The 16,461-nt window shown below is 45.7% G+C and overlaps 1 protein-coding gene and 1 long non-coding RNA gene across 5 annotated transcripts in view; one reads left to right on the top strand and one right to left on the bottom strand.

Moving 5' to 3' along the window:
* GCNT1 (glucosaminyl (N-acetyl) transferase 1) overlaps positions 1-16,461 on the bottom strand; it is a 47,655-nt gene that overhangs the window by 20,130 nt on the left and 11,064 nt on the right. The window contains exons 1-2 of one of the 3 annotated variants that reach the window (XM_015535436.2): positions 6,916-7,021; positions 5,959-6,077 (exon numbers count right to left, since the gene is read on the bottom strand). The gene's annotated coding sequence lies outside the window, so the exon portion shown is untranslated. Of the gene's footprint in view, positions 1-5,958; positions 6,078-6,266; positions 6,673-6,915; positions 7,022-16,461 lie in introns of those variants that run through there. The other 2 variants (XM_007077504.3, XM_042964478.1) reach the window with 2 other exon arrangements.
* The window catches only part of LOC122233106, a 41,874-nt gene continuing 32,589 nt past the window's right edge, over positions 7,177-16,461 (top strand). For both annotated transcript variants that reach the window (XR_006210566.1, XR_006210565.1), the window contains exon 1: positions 7,177-7,289. This is a non-coding gene — a long non-coding RNA (uncharacterized LOC122233106). The remainder of the gene's footprint in view (positions 7,290-16,461) is intronic.

Here is a 16,461-nt window from a genome sequence, read left to right as displayed (position 1 = left end):
TCCTGCTGCTACCCCAAATGAGCCTTTTGTGGGAGATGCGGTCAGAGTCCCCAGACGGGGCAGAATGGACTCAAGACTTGGTTTTGAACCCTCACCTTCACCTGCAGAGGAGAATGTAGCCCTCTCCAATCTGCTTACCAAAAAGACCCAAACGGCTTGAGTCGAGAACCACATGGCCTATGTTGAAATGACTTAATGCATTTACCTGTCTTAGAGCATAGCACTGGCCACAACACTCCAGAAGTTTCTTTTCTTCTTCTTCTCTCTCTCTTTTTTAAAGCATTTAAAGTGGATTATCTAAAAGTAAGCTGAATGTACACATTTCGAGAGAAGCAAGACACATACACTTTGTATTCGTTGCTTTTCAGAGTTTGAGCTCTAGTGGCAATTTTGTTCTCCATGAATGAATTATAGGAGCACGTCATGGGGAAGAGGTAGTTTTATAAGGAAATCGGTTTCTCAAATTGCTGTGGGGGGAGCCCCACTTTGACTCCACTTTCAATGATAGGCTTGTAAATTTTTTCGCACCAACACTAAGAGTAAAACCTTTGAGTAAAGTCCTATCGATATATGTATATTTCTGAAAAAATTTCGCGTACTACTATGATAGGAAACGACAGAATAAAATAGGCAGAGAAGGAAAAGATCAGGACCTCAAGTCCCCAGGTAGGGAAGAACACACATTTTGGAACAAGGCTAGGAATGTCTGACCACAGTAAACCCCCTCAGGGGTAAGGTTCCTCTTTTGAGAATGTAACAGACCCCACCTACTCCCCTTCAGGTTTCCTTCAGGAATTTGACACAAGACCTGACTCAAAATCAGTAGACCAGAAGACCAGTGACCCACCGGGAACCTCACCTTAGGGCCGAAGACCACCCCTCATACAATGGAAACGAGCCATTCAGGAATGGACCACCCAGCACCTAGAGGTGTCAAGCCAATGAAGAGTAAAACCTGAGAAGGAACCTGGGGGAAGGAAGGGGAGGGGGGGCGTGACTAGAACCTCATAAAACAAGGACCCTCCCCTATAATCGCAGGCACTCACTTTCCAACGCCCCCTCTCTGTGAAGAGAGCTCATACTCTTCTTGCTTTCTGATCCGATACTCCAAAGACCTCTGCCTGCTGCTCATTTTGTGTCTGCCTCGTCACTCCTCGAAGGGGTAAGACGACAAATCCCAGGTATTGAGGTAAAAAAAAAAATCCTGCCACCCTACTGCGCTAATAAATTCTGCACCTCGTAAAACAAAAAAGACGGGGAGAGGGGGACTAAAGCCTATTCGTTTAGTCACTTACGGCATAAAAGATGAATTGTTATTAATATTTGTAGTGAAAGCAATGTATTACTAAATCTGTTTAATTTTTGAAAATCTCTTGGTTAATGATGTTGTGATAGAGCACTTTGAAGGACGCTCCAAGCTTGTGTATTCTAACATTGTAAGGGCTGTCTTGGGGGGCACCTGGGGGGGCTCAGTCGGTTAAGCATCCGACTTCGGCTCAGGTCATGATCTCACGGTCTGTGAGTTCGAGCCCCGTGTCGGGCTCTGTGCTGACAGCTCAGAGCCTGGAGCCTGTTTCGGATTTTGTGTCTCCCTCTCTCTCTGCCCCTCCCCTGTTCATGCTCTGTCTCTCTCTGTCTCAAAAATAAATAAACGGTAAAAAAAAATTTTTTTTAATAAAAAAATAAATAAATAAGGGCTGTCTGGGGTGACAGGGATAGGCTGGGGAACACAGTAGAACACTCACAGCTCCGCTCCCTGATTCTTGATACTTAGTGTTCAATCTACCCACCAATTATACAAAGCGGTTTTTTGGTGAATTTCAGCTGGTAGTTCTCACATCAACTGTCCTCGCAGACCCGCCACTGGGTGTCATCACATTTTTATAAATCTGACAAATGGGTCAAAACCCAGGGTTCATCTTCACTTGAAAGATTTTGTCAGACAATTCCTTTTCTAAGTTTCTAAAGGTTTTTTTTTTAAAGAGATTTGAGGGGCGCCCGGGGGGGGCTCAGTGGGCTGAGCATCTGACTTCGGCTCAGGTCGTGACCTCACGATTTGTGGGTTCCAGCCCCGCTTCCGGTTTGCTGCCCTCAGCCAGTCAGCCCAGAGCCCCTTCGGCTCCTCTGTACCCCCTGCCCCCTCTCTGCTCCTCCCCCGCTCGCGCTCTCTCAAAAAAAAATAAAACACTTTTTAAGAAATTAAAAAAAAAAAAGTTTTGGTCAGTCACGAAACCCACCGTATTTCTTGGCAACATGTTTACGTTAGCGGTGAAAACATTTCCCAGCAGCTGTTTCCAGAATGGGTCTCTGTAGCCACAGTTCTTTTGAAAAGCAGTCACTCTCCCTGTCACTGTGAAACTTCACAATTACCTTGGAGGGTTCCTGGTGGACTCCCTTTCCTCCCGCCATCTCGAGGTGTTCATCAACCCAGAAGTTCTCCAAATTGGGTGGATCCAGAGTTTTCATAGCCCAGTATCCAGGCATGCCCCTCCCGTCTTCCCAGAGGACAGTGGTTGGGGGCTAAAAGCTTCAGCTCTCTAATTACTTGTTCTGGTTGGCGACCAGCCCCACCCTGAGGCCACCTAGGTGCCCCCACGCCTAAGCTACCCCAAAGGCCACCTAGGTGCCCCCACGCCTAAGCTACCTCAGGAGCATAAACTCAGGTATGGAAAAGAGCTTTAATGAATAACAAAAGACATTCCTCTCCTCCCAATCTCTCAGGAAATTCCAAGGGCTTCAGAGCTCAGTCAGGAACCAAGGACAAAGACCAAACACGTATTTCTTATTCTGTCAGGGCTAAGCACAGTGGCAATCAACATTATTTACAATACTGTCCAAGGACCCTACCACCATGTGGGGCACTGGAAAATTCTTGATAAATACTGGCTGACGGAATATCTGGAAACATGGAAACCTACTCAGCAGGTTTTGCCTCCTCCTTCAGAGAGCTCAAATCTGAGGCCCCTTATCCAACCTCTCCCTCCCTCCTTCCATCAAAGACCAATCCCCCAACCTGTGTAATGGAATCGAAGAGCTTTTTGCCTTCTCTGAAACCTGGCCCGCTCATTCTTCAAGTATTTCTCACTCCCACATCTTTGGCCTCTCCCTCTCCATCAGGAACTTGCCAGCAACCTCAGAACTTGTTTGAGTCCCTCCAATCACTAGTGGAAAATGGAAGGAAGGAAGGAAGGAAGAAGGAAAGAAGGGAGGGAGGGAGTGAGGGAGGGGAGGGAGGGAAGAAAAGAAAGAAAGAAAGAAAGAAAGAAAGAAAGAAAGAAAGAAAGGGAAAGAAAGAAAGAGAAAGAAAGAAAGAAAGAAAGAAAGAAAGAAAGAGAAAGAAAGAAAAGAACACCCACAGTCCCCATATTTCCTCCCTGTCGTCTATGTCTGTTTTGGTTTTTCTCTCCAGGTCAGTGCCTCCTCTTGTCATCCCATACCCCTCCTCAAATGATCTTTCTAATATACAGTGATCATTTATGTGCAACAGCTGCCAACATGTATGACCCTGGGATCATGACCTGAGCTGAAATCAAGAGTTGGACGCTCAACTGATGGGAGCCACCAGGTGCCCCGCAGCCCATCTCTTTCATGAGTTCCAGATGCCAATTCCTTGTCCCCAGTGGGATGTCTCACAAGCAAAACCTGTCTGAATGGAACTCCCTTCCCTCCCAGCCTCATGCCAACCTGCTCCCCTCTGGGGTTCCCGAACACCATAAATGGTTTCACCACTCTATTCTGCTCTCTCCCTCTCCCTCCCTCTCTCTCTGCCCCTCCTCCGCTCATGCTCTATCTCTCAAAAATAAACACAAGGGAAAAAAAAATTATCAGACTACAGAAATGTATGGTTGTCTTTGTTATTGCTGTTAGCTAAAAGCTTTTAATGTTTCCTAAAACTAAATTCTCCTCTGAACATGATCTACAGTAAGTCTCGTTATTAAAATTCTTGCGTAGAATTTTTTCTTGGGAGTTCTATTAGGGATTGGGTCAATTTCCAAATCAACAAGCGTGGTTCATTGACATCTTATCACCTTAAAAAAATTAAAAGACATGGGGCGCCTGGGTGGCCCAGTTGGTTAAGCCTCCAACTCTTGATTTCGGCTCAGGTCCCATCTCATGGTTCCTTAAGTTAGAGCCCCGTGCTGATGGTGTGGATCTCAAGAGTTTAAACTTTGGAGACTTAACAACTGCACTTAAGCCTTCCTTGGAGACAAATCCTGGCAGGACATGTGTGGCTGTTCACCAAGAACACCAGTTTAGTCACTTTTATTATAAGAATATTTTAAAATGCAGATGTTTGTTTAAACATTACACATAGACACATAGCTTCTCTAGTCACTAGAAGCTTAAAAGTTAATTGTATTTATAGTGTAGTTCCTAAGTGCTACAGCACTTCCAAAACTGGCTCATTCTTTTCCTCAACCAGGCAACTTTGTCCTCCAGGGGACATGTGGCAACCTCTGGAGTCGTTCAGATTGTGGTAACTGTAGGGAGGAGACTGTTGGCATCCAGAGGGTGGTGGGGGGGGGGGGTGGCTGGTGCACATCTCACAATGCACAGTACAATCTCCACAACAAAAGCTTAACTGGCCAAAAAATGTCAAATTTGAGAAACACTGTTCTAAACAGCCATAGCATTTGCCACAGATGGGCAGCAAGGAAGCACAACCCTAAGCCAGGCATCCAAAGCCAATGTGGTTAAGAATACAGATAAGCGGGGCACCTGGGTGGCTTAGTCGATTGAGCTTCCGACTTCGGCTCAGGTCATGATCTCATGGTCCGGTCCCAGTCCATGAGTTCAAGCCCCACCTCGGGCTCTGTGCTGACAGCTCAGAGCCTTGAGCCAGCTTTGGATTCTGTGTCTCCTTCTCTCTGCCCTCCCCACTTGCACTCTGTCTCTCAAAAATAAATAAACATTAAAAAAAATTGTTTTTTTAATGAAGATTTTTCAGCTGTTGAGGGGTGGGCAGAAAGGTTTGGTCACACTGGGCCAGAATCCCTGCATGGTTATGGGTAGGGAACGGTCAATACCCACACAGATTTTTTTTTTAAGCAGGTCCACTGTAGGTTACCCGCGACTAACCAAGGCCCCCTTAACTCCCCCGTCCATCATCGTTCAGTCCCTACACATAGGTGATTTTGTACATAGTGGAAAGTTCTCAGGGACAACATTTTTCTTAGTGTTAAGCAACTAAATCACAAATGGAAAAAAAGCAACTTGTGGTTGGAAGTAGTCAAGGCTGAATTATAATTAAAGAAGGATGAAACCCACTACAGATTTGGGGGCCAGGCTAAGGAGGTCCTTCCCAGAGCCAGTCACCGAAGAACAACCTGGAAGCAACCTTCAAACCCTCACCATGAAATGGAAAACTCAACTCCTTCCACTTACCAATAAAAACTTTGTAAAAGTAAACACACAGTTTATTACATTGTTCTTTTAAAATTGAAGAGTTAGCCGTTTCTAAGAACTCCAAGTTTCCCCGAAACTACCATCCTGAACGTGTGGGGGGGAAAGTCCATTAAGCAAGAGCAGATATCCATAGAGCTCAGTGTTTCTTCTTTTTTGCCAGAAGTGAAATCTGTTACCATGTTCCCCGGCAGGGGAGCCTGTCTGGAACTGCCTGGGCTCCTAGCAGGTAATTTACACTGATCTCTAAAAACCATTCGCCCCTCCCCCTCCCTTCCAAAACAAATCTGCCTTTCAGAACAGCGCTGAAAGGGGGACAGAATGCCCAGAGCAGGGGACCAGTCCCCGACTGGGTGCCTCACCTACCACTCACCAAATTCAGGCCACACAATCCTGTAGCCTGTTCTCATCGCTAGGAACCACTGCTTTCTGCCAACCCCGCATATCCTTCCAAGTTGGCCTCTTGTCTTACTATTTGTAAAACGAAGACCCTCTTCCCTCTAGAAAGAAAGAAAGCAAAAGGCGCCGAGGTTGCCAGGTGACTACCAAACTCACCTCCGCCTGGGCAGCCCATAAGGCCCAGCCTGGATCTGCAGGCGAACCTCATCCACCGCGAAAGAGAAGCGTGCGGCCTGCTGGGGTGCCTGGGGCTCGTTCTGCATCGAAAGAAAGCGCTGCAAGGAGAAAAGGCTGTGAGCGAGGATCCTTCCACCTCGAAAAGCTAATAACCAAAAATTGGAAGAAAGGATTCAGAAACTGGGTGCTAAAAAGGGGACAAAACACAAACCAACCAAACAAAACAACTCCCCCCCCAAAATACCCCAAAAGCCTAGGAGGGGGGCTAGAATGTGTTTCAGAATCACCTGTTTCCCTAACAGACCCAGCAGCGCGAGTTTCCTAGATCCGCGCGCGATGGACAGAGAGGGAGCAGAAGAGGGAGAAGCGTGGGGGCTTCCGAGTCCCCCACTGGCGTCTCCTTTCCAGTGGCTTGCCCCAGGGCGAGTCATTTCTCATCCCGGTGTGGGCATCCTCATCAGTAAGACGGGGGGTAATGATGCCTCTTCGCAGGGCTACGGGGAGCATTAAATCAAGTTAGAGCTGCTGGCACCCAAGGGACGGCAGCGACTTAACTGTTCGCTCTCTGCCTACCCTCGGCTGCAGCTAACTCCTATTTCTCAGCTCCTACCCGCTACCCGGATCAGGGGGGAAAGAAGGCAGGAAAAAGTGGCTTCCAGGTGACACCGGGCACCGGAGTCCTCTCCCCGGGTTCCACGGATCGGACCAGGAGTAAGGCGCAGGGAAGGCGTCCCGCGTGCACACGCGCCCGCCTCACTCCCACCGCGCGTCCGCTCCCTCCCGCCCTCCGCTTCCTCTTCCCGAGAGCCCACCCCGCCCGGGGTGAGAGCCGGCTCCCTCCCTCACATCCTTCCCATCCCTCCACCCGCCGCCGGGCGCCATAGCTGGAGATCGAGGTTGCCGGTATGGAGTGGGCGAGGTGGAAGAGTCGGTTACCTGCAGCAAGCCCGCGGCCGCTGGGGCGCAGGGGGGTGCGCTACCGCGCGGCACCCCAAGCCCGCCGCGCACCCGCCGGGCGCTGAGCTGCGCTCGCCGCGCTGGCCGACAGCGCCTCCCGGCCACGGGGCTCGGAACCCGCCCGCCACGCCCCCGGTCCCACCCCTCTAGGCCCCGCCCACAGCATCCCCGCCTCGCCCACCTCGGAGGCCGGCGGGCGCGGTGGGCGGGGCGGCGGGGCGGGACGGCGCGCGGCTCACGGCCGGGGACAGCGCGCCCTCTGGGACAGCCGCCCCGCGTCCCTGTGTTTCCCCTCTCCGCCTCCTCGGGTCCGCCTTGCTTCTTAGTTCCCCCCCAAACTGCACAAGAGCTGGGTGAGTAAGTGGGGTCTTCTTCAAAATTCTGTGCCCTTTTCCTTGGAGGCGGGAAACGCCAGAAGTGCCGCCTTTTCTGATTTTCAAAATGTTTTATTAAAAAAAAAAAAAAAAAGACCAGAAAAAAAATGCACATGCCAAGGTTTTTTACGTAATGTAAAGTTTAGAAATGACCGTGCAGGTTTGTTTGGTTTTTTTTTTTCCCTAATGAGCCTTGTTTGTTAAATTTAGTATTTAAAAAACGCATTATGTCCACGTGTTTTCACAGGAGAACTAAGACGAAAATTAGATTGTGAACCAATCCACAGTGCCCAGCAGAAGTAGAAAACACCTCTTTCCACCCTTTGTAGCACACAGGGTTGGGTCACTTAGGAAAGTTGACATGGTCTCCTTGGTAACAAGAGGAATGCTGTGCATTCTTCCATAGGACCTTTAGTTCCTGGAGAGCAGGACGGATTGTGACTCCTCTTCGTATCATTTATTCATTCAACACATACATTGAAGTAAATGAAGGAAGGAAGTAGGTCCATACTCACTTCCCCGCCCACCATGTCCTGCTGAAGCCACAAGGCACATCTGAGATCCTGTAACTGGAGGCTTGCATGGGGCCCACCATTCCTAGGAAAGGTCATTGCCCAGGCAAGAAGCTTGAACAGAGAGCAGGGCCAGGCTGGCCTGGACTGAACCCCTGAGTCTCTGAAGTTCACCCTCTTTGGGCTTTGGACTTGAAGAGGTTAGATACCCCAGGGATGGTGGGTGGGCGGGGGGGATGCTTGCTTAGACATAGCCACACAGAGCGGTTGTATCTTATAAGCGGAACATAAATTAGCCACCCCACATGAAGCGCATTGGTTTCATGTGAACCCACCTCTTCTGTGAAGACACGGGCTCCCTTCAAGACTTTGGAATATTCTGGGAGGATTGCTGTGGACTCTCCTGTCCCCTTCCCACCCTTGTGCCAGAATGTTACTGGGTAAAGCAGCACGATGCGGGCCAGCTGTGATGACAATAGCAGAGAAGCTAATGAAATATTCCCCGGGGAAAGTAAATCTTGTCTTCCCCAAGGAGATTCCTCCCCCGGCGACAATGTTGGAACACATTGCTTTAATTTTATTTTTAAAAGTAATTTTCTGGGGCACCTTACTGGCTCAGCCACTAGAGCGGGCAACTCTTGATCTGGGGGTGGTGAGTTTGATACGCACACTGGAGGTAGAGTTTATGTAATAAAAAAATTTTTTTTAATTTAGAGAAAGTGACTTTCTTATAATGCATTATGTGCAAGACGAAGACAAGGAGACCACACAAGTTCCTTTTATTATTATTTTTTTAACGTTTATTTATTTTGAGAGAGAGAGAGAGAGAGAGAGAGAGAGAGAGAGACTGTGTGCACAGGGCGGGGAGGAGCAGAGACAGAGGGAGAGAGAAACCCAAGCAGGCTCCACACCGTCTGCCCCGAGCCTGTTCCTGGGCTCTATCTCATGAAAGGTGAGACCACGACTTGACACAGAAGACATGAATAGACACTTCTCTAAAGAAGACATCCGGATGGCCAACGGGCACATGAAAAGATGCTCATTGTCACTCCTCGTCAGGGAAATACCAATCAAAACCACACTGAGATACCACCTCATGCCGGTCAGTGGCTAAAATGAATACGTCAGGAGACTACAGATGCTGGCGAGGATGTGGAGAAACGGGAACCCTCTTGCACTGTTGCTGGGAATGCAAACTGGTGCGGCCGCCCTAGAAAACAGTGTGGAGGTTCCTCAAAAAATTAAAAATAGATCTACCCTATGACCCAGCAATAGCACTGCTAGGAATTGACCCAAGGGATACAGGAGTGCTGATGCATAGGGGCACTTGTACCCCAATGTTTATAGCAGCACTTTCAACAACAGCCAAATTATGGAAAGAGACTAAATGTCCATCAACTGACAAATGGATACAGAAGATGTGGTTTATATTTACAATGGAATAGTACTTTGGCAACGAGAAAGAATGAAATCATGCCATTTGTAGCAACTTGGATCAGACTGGAGGGTACTAGGCTGAGTGAAATAAGTCAAGCAGAGAAAGGCATACCATCTGTTTTCACTCCTATGTGGATCCTGAGAAACTTAACAGAAGACCTTGGGGGAGGGGAAGGAAAAAAAAGAGGTTAGAGAGGGAGAGAGCCAAAGCATAAGAGACTCTTAAAAACTGAGAACCAACTGAGGGTTGATGGGGGGTGGGAGGGAGGGGAAAGTGGGTGATGGGCACTGAGGAGGGCACCTGTTGGGATGAGCACTGGATGTGGTATGGAAACCAGTTTGACGATAAATTATATAAAAAAAGAAAGGCGAGACCATGACTCGAGCCTAAATCAAGAGTCACACACTTAATGGACTGAGCCACCCAGGCGCCCCCACACGAGTTCCTTTTAGACTGTGGTTTACATTTTTTATGGTGGAAACAAAAGTAGGAACCCAAAATATCTTGTGCAGAATTTGCATTTTGGTCAGAATCAGAATAAAAGTAATTGCAGTTTGTTTTCTCTATCTATTGCTAACCCAGATGACCTTTTAAACTAAGGGACTTAAGACACTGAGAAGGCAAATACGCTGTGAAAACCGTGATAATGCTTTATGAAATTAAATTCATAAATTCTATCATTTCGATGTTTGAAGCTAAGCCTGTCACGTCTTTCCACTAGACTAAACATGTTTCCTTCCTCCCCACTTGATTAGTTGTTGTTTTTTTTTTTTTCCTTTTTTTTTTTTTTCTGGGCTTATTTCAAGGATATTTTAAGTTTTGGGTTTTGTTTTTTAAGATTTTATTTTGAAGTAATCTCTACACCCCATGTGGGCTTGAACTCACAACCCTGAGATCAAGAGTTGCACGCTCCACCAATCGAGCCAGCCAGGAGCCCCTTACGTTTGTTTTTAATCATGAACACGGCTTAATATGCCTAAAAGAATAACTTTTTAATTTCAAAAAGGGTGATCAAATGTGCTTGCTTTTGAGTTATCTCCTCGTATCATTTAGCGTTTATATCTTAAAAAAGAAAAGAAAAGGAAAATGTGCATTGTCTTATGTCCCAGCAATTCTCCTCTTTGGTCTTAAGTCATCAGTTATATTGTCTAATGTAGTAGTCACAAGATACGTGTGGCTACTGAACCCCTGGAATTGTCTACACTGAATTGAGGTGTGTGATACGTGTAAATTACGCAATAGATTCTGAAAATTTAATATGAAAGAAAAAAGAATTTAGTATATCTCATTTTAGGGGCACCTGGGTGGCTCAGTCAATTAAGCATCCAACTTCGGCTCAGGTCATGATCTCACGGTTCGTGAGTTCAAGCCCCCGCATCAGGCTCTATGCTGACAGCTCAGAGCCTGGAGCCTGCTTTGGATTCTGGGTCTCCCTCTCTGCCCCTCCCCCAGTCACTCGGAAAAGAAATAATAAACATTAAAAAAACTAAAAGGAAAAAATAAATAAAAGATCTCATTTTAATTCATTTGCAAATATTGACCGTATGTTGAAATGATAATATTTTGGATGTATTGGCTTAAATTTTATTAAAATAAAAAATAAAAGGGTGAATAAAATTTGTTACTGCCAATAATTGGAACTTTGGATCTATGTTGCCAAAGCAGTGCTGATTCTGTTCCTTTACACAGTTTGTACAGTGTTGTACTTCATGTGCGTTATGAGCATTGATGAACCACAGCATCGCCAAACAGAGTACCTTAGACATAACCAGTATAAGGCGTAATCTCATGATTATAAATATCAACTATCCTAATATTATAGATGCAGGATTTGATCATCTAAGTTCAACATGTAATACTGTTTTTATAGGAAAATTAACTTCCAAGATCCAAACAGTGGATTAAAAAAAATTTTTTTAATGTTTATTTTATTTTTGAGAGAGAGAGAGAGAGACAGAGTGCGAGTGGGGGAGGGGCAGAGAGAGAGGGAGACACAGAATCCGAAGCAGGCTCCAGGCTCTGAGCGGTCAGCACAGAGCCCGACGCGGGGCTCGAACCCATGAACTGTGAGATCATGACCTGAGCCGAAGTCGGACGCTTCACCGACTGAGCCACCCAGGTGCCCCCCAAACAGTGGATTTAGAAATTAACTTTCAGAAAAATCTTTTTGGTCAATTGCTTACCGTGGGTATCCCGTAAATGTAATTATTTTTAATGACCACAGGAGCATAAGCCCATCATAAATCTATACACGTAACCCAGAAGGTATTTCTGGATCATTTAAAGGTGTGTCCGGTCAGAAAACAGGTATCACAGCAGCTAATTTTACAGAGAATTGAAGGAGTTGGTTAAACAGGTAACAGAGGGCTGAAAGGTACAAAGGGAAACATGGCAGTAACAGAAAGACAGCAAGGGCCGCTGGTAGAGCTGGAGGAAAGAAGCGGGTATCAGAAACTAACAGCTGCCTGCCGTGCAAAAGAACCCTGGGAAGCTGGGACTCAGGCCTTTAAGGAAGGGGGCGGTACCCAACTGGGGGTGATATTTCTGCAGGTGAGTGTTGAGGCTAGATCTGAGAAACTGGATTCAATACCGGAAATCAGAACCAACTGCTGCAGTCAGGGAAAAGAATCATTGCTTGGTGACCTTGGTGGGCACAGCAGGCAGATGTCAAGGAGCAAGTCCCTTCTCCCTTCTCCTGCCTCCTGGTCTCCTCGAGCACCGGTTACTGGCCTTAACAGAAGACTTGTTTTGCTTTTGTAGAACCACAGCATCGCCGAACAGAGTACCTTAGACATAACCAGTATAAGGCGTAATCTCATGATTATAAATATCAACTATCCTAATATTATAGATGCAGGGAAGTGCTAATAAACACAGCTGTTACAGTGACAATATAATTGCAATACATTTTTTAAAATATCCTAATAAAACTGTGGTTGAAAGCACAACTCAAATAAGGGACCCTATGGAACTTGACCTAAGCCCAGTGCTCTCAGAAGACAGTGATGGTTACAGAAACTCCCACGCCCACACCACTTTGTGTTCCCGGAAACCAGTTTCTACAAAGAACCACCACCTCTCCTCAAATGGCTTAGACAAGACTTGAAGAGAACTCCCTGGTTTACCGATGACAAGGTCAGACGTGGACTCTCCGAACTCCCTTTTCTGTCTCATAAATGATTACCTGAGCCCTTTGTCCCTACCAACCAATCAGCACAAAATGCCTGCTCATTTTACTTAATGAAATTTTGTTCAAGTTTCCCTCCTTGCCCCAGCCTTCGAGCTTTCATCCACCCTCAGGCTAAGCCAGCAGTGGGCATTGGGATGCTGAATAAACTCTTAATGGTGCCTGCCCAGAAGCCCCTTCCTAGCTGACTTCAAAAAAACCTTTTGTGACCAATTATCTGATCCTGCCACCAGCTCCTCCCTCTCCCTGAGACCCGTTTTCTAGTCTTGTTGACTCCTCCTTATAAAAGAAAAGCCTTTTCAGCCTTATCTTTCAGAAGCTTGCAGATCTTACAAGAAAGCCATCTCCCTATTAAAACCCCTCCCCACCCGGTGCCATAAGCCCCTTTCCCTAATCGCAGAATTTTTTTTTAATGTTTATTTTTGAGATAGACACAGAATATGAGCAGGGGAGGGGCAGAGAGAGAGGAAGACAGAATCTGAAGCAGGCTCCAGGGTCCAAGCTGTCAGCACAGAGCCCGACACGGGGCTCCAACCCACAAACCTTGAGATCATGACCTGATCCAAAGTCAGCCGCCTTATCCACTGAAGCCACCCAGGCGTCCCTGCAATAATTTTTTTTTTTTTTTAATGAAGTCTCTCCTTTCCCTAAGTCCAGGTTTCTTTATTATTTGACAATTTTCTGGTGCTATGACTCAGCTCAAAAGTAGAACTCACCTAGGGATCTCCGCCATCCCCACACAGGAAATGGTATATAATACCCTGTTGTGCAATTTGAGGATCCGTCCCTGAGTTCAGTTCTCAAGCTAATGCTCTGGACATCTTGTCTATTGAAGCACAGTGAAGAGTTACTTTAATGCTTTCTAGCAAAAAGAGAATTGTTTCCCCGCAAAGATTCTTTCTTTGGCCTTCTTTTGAGACCTCTTGTGTTTTTCCGGGGTTCCTCAGGCTGGGGACTGTGAGAGAGAATTGATCAAGTGAGGCTCTTTCTCAGTTTCTCTACAGTTAATTTCTTCGGGTTAACTGTTAATCCCACAGGCAACTCTTAATCTCTGAGGCTCCCTCTCTCTTTTTTCTCCCACTGACTATATGCTGTGATGGCAGAAGTTTAATTTAATATCTTCAAGAATTGGCAAAATTTATTAAAGGCAATTTAGAAATTCAAAGGCGTCTTTGAGAACTTTGGGATCTCCCCAAACTGAGCCATCTGGGACTTCTCTCTTCCCGGCATCCCCTCCTCTTCCTTTCTGTCCCCTTAACCTTCTCTTCAGCTGCCTTGAATCCTTCGATCTGTCCCCCTTCAACCCCTCTACCTTCTCCCCCCACCATCCACCCCTGTCAGCCCCTGCCCTACCCACCCCAGTCCCTCCACACATCATCACGTGAGATTCAGGGCCCTTCTTTTCTGCTCACTTCCTCTTCACCCCATTGATGAAGGAAGAATCTCTTGCCCTTAATAGTACAAGATGGCCAAACACACGATACCCTGTGCTGGACAGATGAGATTGATAGTTTATTACTCATAGAGACTCACACCCTAGGAGAGGAAGATACCGCAAGCCATTCAGAGCCACAGATGCCCAGAAGGCAAAGATTCTGTGCTTATCAGAATGACTTCGTAGGCCTTATGTTTGGTAAGAGTCTATCTTCCTTGTTAATAGGATGTAATTGGGAACGTTGGTTATAAAACCAAGGCTTTGGCTGGAATGTCGTGTTTGCAAATAATGCTCATTTACTGGACACTTATAAGAGGCTAATGTTGACTTTATTATGGAGTCAATGTTTAAACCCTCTTGGGAAGACTGGCTTGGTACCTGGCTTACAGGTTTCTAACCTTATAGGTGAGAAGGAATGTCAGTTCCTGGCAAGCCTAGGAACCTTAGAATGATTTGGGAACATTGAGAAGAGAACAATCTCAAATCTATAGATACTGCAGGTGAAAAGTGGTGGCAGGTTCATGGTTTGGCTTCCTAAGCCTTAACAAGTTTGTACAAGTCCTACCTGGGATTCCTTATAAAAAATTCCAGTGAAGCAAACTTAAAACGGTCTGTGTGCTAAATTAACATTCTTGCTGTACCTATGTAAATAATGAGATCAATCCTAACGAGGCCAGCCTTATTTTGTGATAAAGAATAATCTTTCTTTAAAGTTACCCTTGGTTAAAAAGGACTATAAATTGGACTAGATGCTGTCACCTTGCACAGACTGTCAACCCTTACAGAACTGCAGTTCTCCCACTTTCCTCCAACATCTTCCCCCCACTTCACCAAGAACTAAAACCTGACTGCTCAGATTGTTATCAGTTCCCTGGGTTGCCTTGCAGCTGGCTTTTTCCTTGAGAATCTGAAGAAGCACTGGGAACTCAAGCCCAGTAACTTACCCACATGCATGTGCTGGATTCTTCCCTCTCACCTCATAAGCCACTGCCTGGGCCACCAGGAGGTCTGGTAAAATGCTCAGGTCATACATGCACTTATGTGAACAGTAACCAAGCCTGTGGATAACACCGCCAAATGCACTGATATCTCAAGTTTCGGAAATTCAACAAGAAGCGTTTGTATAATAAGATTTTCACTTACTGATTTCATTGACACTAATTTATCACTGATATTTCTTTATTATTATTGTTATTGTAAGCATCCCTCTCTTAAGGACCTGATCTTTGTAACTACCTCTCGACAGATGGTTCAACTGAAACTGTTTCTTTATCCCTGATTTGCTTTGCTTGGGAGGTTTATAATTACCTGCAAGTTGTTCAGTGATGAATAATATTCATTCATCTTTTTTTTTTTTTTTCAATATATGAAGTTTATTGTCAAATTGGTTTCCATACAACACCCAGTGCCCATCCCAAAAGGTGCCCTCCTCAATACCCATCACCCACCCTCCCCTCCCTCCCACCCCCCATCAACCCTCAGTTTGTTCTCAGTTTTTATTTTTATTTTTATTTTTATTTTTTTTTGATTGTTGATAAAATATTTATTAATGTTTTTTATTCCCCCACTAAATCTTTTTTTTTTTTTGTAATGATGTGATTTATTTCTTTTTTTTTTTTTTTTAATATATGAAATTTACTGTCAAATTGGTTTCCATACAACACCCAGTACTCATCCCAAAAGGTGCCCTCCTCAATACCCGTCACCCACCCTGTAATATTCATTCATCTTGAACCAGAGGGAGAATGGCAGGGCTGAACTTTATCAGAGCTCTTGCTCCAGAGAAGCAGCAATGGTTAAAGAGATCTCCCCACATTTCTAAGCAGTCCCCCTGTCCTTGCAATAATCCTTTTGAATAAAGTCTCTCCTTACCGAAATCTGGATTGTTCGTTTTGACAAAAGGTACGACATTAGTTTTGAATCGTTAGAAAATTCAACATAGAAAATTCTCCTGTGCCTTGACTGGAACAGGAAAAGGATGTAAAAGCGTGAAGATAGAGCAAGCCAATCCGATAATACAGTTTAGGAAAAAAAGGTTGACTTTCAAGCGTACAAATTCCACACAAGTCAAACTGAAATTTGTTTTTAAAACCCATAAAACCTATCTGAAAATTTTAAAAAAAGAATAAGGAAGAAGAAGAAGAAGAAGAAGGAGGAGGAGGAAGAAGAGGAGGAGGAGGAAGAAGAGGAGGAGGAGGAGAAAGAAAAGAAACGATTTAAGAACAAGGAAGGAAGGCTTGTCCTCTACCATCTGAGGCGCCTTTGAATGGTTGGGGGTGCTGCAAATGAAGTGAGACAGGACAAGGTTCGTTCCTCAGGGCCGGTGAGAGTGGTCATGAGTAACTGAGACAGATGCAGGTTTATATGTCACGGTAACAGAAGGAAGGCATATGAAGGGCCAGGTAGCAATTCAGTGGAAGGAGACGGAAGATTCAGATGAGCTTCCGGATGCTAACGGCAGCTGAATTCACGCTTCCACGTGCTAAGGGTCAGTCTTCTCCCAATCAGGAGGCTCCCTCCGAGAGAGCTCTATGGCAGGTGTGTTTTCCAGAGGCTCTGCTTAAGTTTATTTATTTAAA

The sequence above is a fragment of the Panthera tigris genome, chromosome D4 (assembly GCF_018350195.1).
Source record: "Panthera tigris isolate Pti1 chromosome D4, P.tigris_Pti1_mat1.1, whole genome shotgun sequence".
NCBI lineage: Eukaryota > Metazoa > Chordata > Mammalia > Carnivora > Felidae > Panthera > Panthera tigris.
The sequence above is the reverse complement of the archived record's forward strand: the minus strand, read 5'-3'. Positions and strand labels throughout refer to the sequence as shown.